Genomic DNA, 6,216 nt, shown 5'->3' with positions numbered 1-6,216 from the left:
TGGCAAAAGCACCAGCATAACTTTTTTTTTAAACAATAACACCTGTTAATTTGGTAGCCCACATTTTGCTGCACAGGCTTTGAGAGCTTTTTTTGTAGTTGTTGTTCTCTGCACCAACCTTTACATTTTTTACCGGTCATTTCAGCAAACTTCAGTAGGATCTGGCTGGTTAACTGACACATTTGACTTTGAACTCAACTGGGCCGGCCAATCCTGGTAGGGGGGCTGTTCCTCACTGCATCTGCCCAATTGAGAAAGCTGATAGATTATGTCAACAGAGAAAAAGGTAGGCTATAGCCTAGGCTTCTACAAAAAAACACTATATACACAAAAGTATGTGGACACAACTTCAAATTGATGGGTTCGGCTATTTCAGCCACACGCGTTGCTGACGTATAAAAAACGAACACCCAGGCATGCAATTTCCATAGACAAACATTGGCAGTAGAATGGCCTTACTGAAGAGCTCAATGACTTTCAACATGGCACCTGCATAGGATGCCACCTTTCCAACAAGTCAGTTCGTAAAATGTTTGCCCTGCTAGAGCTGCCCCGGTCAACTACAAGTGCTGTTATTGTGAAGTGGAAACTTATGGGAGCAACAACGGCTCAGCTGCGAAGTGGTAGGCCACACAAGCTCATAGAACGGGACTGCCGAGTGCTGAAGCGTGTAGTGCGTAAAAATAATCTGTCTTCGGTTTTACCAATCATTCCTGAGTTCCAAAATGCCTCTGGAAGAAAGGTCAGCACAAGAACTGTTTGCTGGGAGCTTCATGAAATGGGTTTCCATGGCAGAGCAGCCGTACACAAGCCTAAGATTACCATGCGCAATGCCATGCGCCGGATAGAGTGGTGTAAAGCTCGCCGCCATTGGACTCTGGAGCAGTGTAAACATGTTCTCTTGAGTGATGAATCACTCTTCACCATCTGGCAGTCTGACAGACGAATCTGGGTATGGTGGATGCCAGGAGAACACCACCTGCCCCAATGCATAGTGTGTGCCAACTGTAAAGTTTGGTGGAGGAGGAATAATGGTCTGGGGCTGTTTGGGGAGGGCTAGGTCTGAAGGGAAATCTTAACGCTACAGCATACAATGACATTCTAGACGATTCTGTCCATACAGAAATTGTTTGTCGAGATTGGTGTGGAAGAACTTGACTGGCCTGCACAGAGCCCTGACCTCAACTCCATTGAATACCTTTGGGATGAATTGGAACACGGACTGCGAGCCAGGCTTTATCACCCAACATCAGTGCCCGACCTCACTAATGCTATTGTGGCCGAATGGAAGAAAGTCCCCGCAGCAATGTTCCAACATCTAGTGGAAAGCCTTCTCAGAAGAATGGAGGCTGTTATAGCAGCAAAGGGGGGACCATCTCCATATAAATGTCCATGATTTTGGAATGAGATGTTTGACAAGCAGGTGTCCACATACATTTGGTCATGTAGTCTATATTAACAGGCCCATGGGCCGCCGGCTGTGTCACGCTCTCCCCCCCCCCCCCCCCCCCAAATAAATGCTATAAAAAATTGGACCAGCATACCCTCCTAAAAATTGGTCTAGCCCATCTGGCGTCTGACAGATTTTTGTATACAAGACCGATAAACTTTTATTTGATTTGCCCGATGGCCAATCTGAACCCCTGCCAATTGTCTCTTCAAGTATGGACCAGGACACCGGTGTTGGTATGCCAGTCCTGCACATCTGCATTTCTATGAATGCACCCATCATTTATTTCAAGTATAGCGTGGGTCTTACAGAAGCTCCAGACCAATTAAGAGTTGACCCTCTTAATGACAATATGCAGAGCTAATCATAATTAATTGAGAAGCCCCCAAAACTCCCTCGAAAAGTTGAAAAGGGATGATGGCATTGAGGGGTTGTGCATGAGGGGTGTGAGTCATGTAGCCTATCAGCTGTCGGGACTGCGTGATGTATAGATTATTATTTGGGAGTAAGATTCTGTCTGCCTGAAAACCATACCAGACAATTAAATATGTTCTGAGCTCTTATCAAATTTCTATTCAGCCTCTCAGGGACGGACTGGGACCAGAAATAGGCCCCGGCATTTCCAACACACAAGCCCATATTTTCCCAGAGGCCCCAATTATTAGCCATATCATGATTATTTTGCGCCAAAAAAACAAGTTATACAGGCCCACAGATCATTATCTGTCTAATAATTGGGGCCTCAAGTGAAAATATGGGCTGGTGTGGGGGAATCGAGGAAAACAATTGGCCGGTATGGGAGCCTCAAGGAAACAAATAGGCCAGTGTGTTGGAAATGCCAGGGACGATATCTGGTCCCATATATCTGTTGATCAATGTAATAGAAAGACATTTGAAATTCGACCGTGGGTGGACCGGTGGTCATCTTTGTTGTAGCAATTAGAAGTTAACATTTCAATGAAATTGCGCCTCCCGGGTGGAGCAGTGGTCTAGGGCACTGCATCGCAGTGCTAGCTGCACCACCAGAGTCTCTGGGTTCGCGCCCAGGCTCTGTTGCAGCCGGCCGCAACCGGGAGGTCCGTGGGGCGACGCACAATTGGCATAGCGTCGTCCGGGTTAGGCCGGTAGGGATATCCTTGTCTCAGTATGTAAAATGTAATAAAAATGTATGCACTCTACTGTAAGTCGCTCTGGATAAGAGTGTCTGCTAAATGACTAAAATGTAAATGTAAATTAAAATGCAACTGGTGTACCAGCTAAATTGCAGTGGTCTGAAGGGATAGGTCCATTCTATGAATTATATTTCTGTGATAGAAATGAAACCTACCCTGTTCTATTCAAGAGCATGTTGTCTCAACTGATGGCAGGCACAGCACAAAAACCTCAGATGATGTGAAATAGGGTCTAAGCAACAACATATGTGAATATGAAAAAATCGGAGTTTAAGTGTTTTTAGATCATTGATGTTAAATGTGTAAAAATGTCAATTTTTATTTAAAAACAACTTTTTTTTCAATAAATCATTAAATAGTTTGACAACACTGTTTGTAAGATTTTAAATTATATCAAACTCAAGTGTATATTTTCCAGTGATAAAGACATGGATGTCTCATGGTATGGTGGGGTATGAGCACCTTAATCTCCTGAATGTTTTGGCATTCAGGTCCAAAAAGTCACTTTCTGACCACTTCTTCCATGAGCAAATATGTATGGAAAGTTTTGTTTGTTTAAATCAAAATGGATGTTGTCAAAAAGTGATTGAATTCAAAATGATTTACCCATATATCATATTGTAAAAAGGTCAATGACCATTTGCTCGAATTTCACATTACACACTGACCAACTTGTCAGACTTGCGCTTACATGTTGACTGCACCTTCATCTACAAATACATCCCACCCAAACTCTTCATTGGATTCTTCCAGGTTAATTCTGGAATCCATGCATACAACACAAGACACACAGATAACCTTCACCCTCCCCACTGCCACACATGGTCCATTCTCTATCAGATAAAGGTTCCATACTTTGGAATTCCTATCTTCAAATCATCTCTCAATAACTCCAAGCATAGACTAGGTCTCCTCCTCAGATTTGCCAGTTCTTGCTGTGAGATGTTACCCCACTCTTCCACCAAGGCACCTGCAAGTTCCCAGACATTTCTGGGGGGGAATGGTCCTAGCACTCACACTCCGATCCAACAGGTCCCAGACGTGCTCAATGGGATTGAGATCCGGGATCTTCGCTGGCCATGGCCGAACACTGACATTCCTGTCTTGCAGGAAATCCCGCACAGAGCGAGGAGTATGGCTGGTGGCATTGTCATGCTGTAGAGTCATGTCAGGATGAGCCTGTGGTAAGGGTACCACATGAGGAAGCAGGATGTCTTCCCTGTAACGCACAGAGTTGAAATTGCTTGCAATGACAACAAGCTCAGTCCTATGATGCTGTGACACACCGCCTCAGACCATGACGGATCCTCCACCTCCAAATTGATCCCGCTCCAGAGTACAGGCCACGGTGTAACGCTCATTCCTTCGACGATAAACACGAATCCGACCATCACCCCTGGTGAGACAAAACCGCGACTCGTCAGTGAAGAGCACTTTTTGCCAGTCCTGTCTGGTCCAGCGACGGTGGGTTTGTGCCCATAGGCGACGTCGTTGCCGGTGATGTCTGGTGAGGACCTGCCTTACAACAAGCCCTCAGTCCAGCCTCTCTCAGCCTATTGCGTACAGTCTGAGCACTGATGGAGGGATTGTGCATTCCTGGTGTAACTCGGGCAGTTGTTGTTGCCATCCTGTACCTTTCCCGCAGATTTGATGTTCGGATGTACCGATCCTGTGCAGGTGTTGTTACACGTGGTCTGCCACTGCGAGGACGATCAGCTGTCCGTCCTGTCTCCCTGTAGCGCTGTCTTAGGCATCTCACAGACCATATGCTGACACATGCACATTTGTGGCCTGCTGGAGGTCATTTTGCAGGGCTCTGGCAGTGCTCCCCCTTGCACAAAGGCGGAGATAGCGGTCCTGCTGCTGGGTTGTTGCCCTCCTACGGCCTCCTCCACGTCTCCTGATGTACTGGCCTGTCTCCTGGTAGCGCCTCCATGCTCTGGACACTACGCTGACAGATACAGCAAACCTTCTTGCCACAGCTCGCATTGATGTGCCATCCTGGATGAGCTGCACTACCTGAGCCACTTGTGTGGGTTGTAGACTCCGTCTCATGCTACCACTAGAGTGAAAGCACCGCCAGCATTCAAAAGTGACCAAAACATCAGCCAGGAATCATAGGAACTGAGAAGTGGTCTGTGGTCACCACCTGCAGAATCACTCCTTTATTGGGGTTGTCTTGCTAATTGCCTATAATTTCCACCTTTTGTCTATTCCATTTGCACAACAGCATGTGAAATTTATTGTCAATCAGTGTTGCTTCCTAAGTGGACAGTTTGATTTCACAGAAGTGTGATTGACTTGGAGTTACATTGTGTTGTTTAAGTGTTCCCTTTATTTTTTTGAGCAGTGTATATATATATATATATATATATATATATATATATATACACACACACACAGTTGAAGTCAGACGTTTACATACACTTAGTTTGGAGTCATTAAAACTTGTTTTTCAAGGCCTCTCGGGTGGCGCAGCGGTCTAGGGCACTGCATCACAGCGTTAGCTGTGCCACCAGAGACTCTGGGTTCGAGCCCAGGTCCGTGGGCGACGCACAATTGGCCTAGCGTCGTCCGGGTTAGGGAGGGTTTAGCCGGTAGGGATATCCTTGTCTCATCGCACACCAGCGACTCCTGTGGCGGGCCGGGCGCAGTACGCGCTAACCAAGGTTGCCAGGTGCACGATGTTTCCTCCGACACATTGGCTGGCTTCCGGGTTGGATGAGCGCTGTGTTAAGAAGCAGTGCGGCTTGGTTGGGTTGTGTTTCGGAGGATGCATGGCTTTCGACCTTCGTCTCTCCCGAGCCCGTACGGGAGTTGTAGCAATGAGACAAGATAGAAACTACTAACAATTGGATACCATGAAATTGGGGAGAAAAAATTGGGGTAAAATTCACAAAACAAACAAAAACAAAACACTCCACAAATTTCTTGTTAACAAACTATAGTTTTGGCAAGTCGGCAAGTAATGTTTCCAACAATTGTTTACAGACAGATTATTTCACTTATAATTCACTGTATCACAATTCCAGCGGGACAGAAGTTTACATACACTAAGTTGACTGTGCCATTAAACAGCTTGGAAAATTCCAGAAAATGTCATGACTTTAGAAGCTTCTGATAGACTAATTGACATTATTTGAGTCAATTGGAGGTGTACCTGTGGCTGGCCTACCTTAAAGGCCTACCTTCAAACTCAGTGCCTCTTTGCTTGACATCATGGGAAAATCAAAAGATATCAGCCAAGACCTCAGAAAATAAATCGTAGACCTCCACAAGTCTGGTTCATCCTTGGGAGCAATTTCCAAACGGCTGAAGGTACCACATTCATCTGTACAAACAATAGTACGCAAGTATAAACACCATGGGACCACGCAGCCGTCATAACCTTCAGAAAGGAGACGCGTTCCGTCTCCTAGAGATGAACATACTTTGGTGTGAAGTGCAAATCAATCCCAGAACAACAGCAAAGGACCTTGTGAAGATGCGGGAGGAAACAGGTACAAAAGTATCTATATCCGCAGTAAAACGAGTCCTATATCGACATAACCTGAAAGGCCACTCAGCAAGGAAGAATCCACTGCTCCAAAACCT

The sequence above is a fragment of the Salvelinus fontinalis genome, chromosome 36 (genome assembly GCF_029448725.1).
Source record: "Salvelinus fontinalis isolate EN_2023a chromosome 36, ASM2944872v1, whole genome shotgun sequence".
NCBI classification, from domain to species: domain Eukaryota; kingdom Metazoa; phylum Chordata; class Actinopteri; order Salmoniformes; family Salmonidae; genus Salvelinus; species Salvelinus fontinalis.
Note: the sequence above shows the minus strand (reverse complement) of the source record.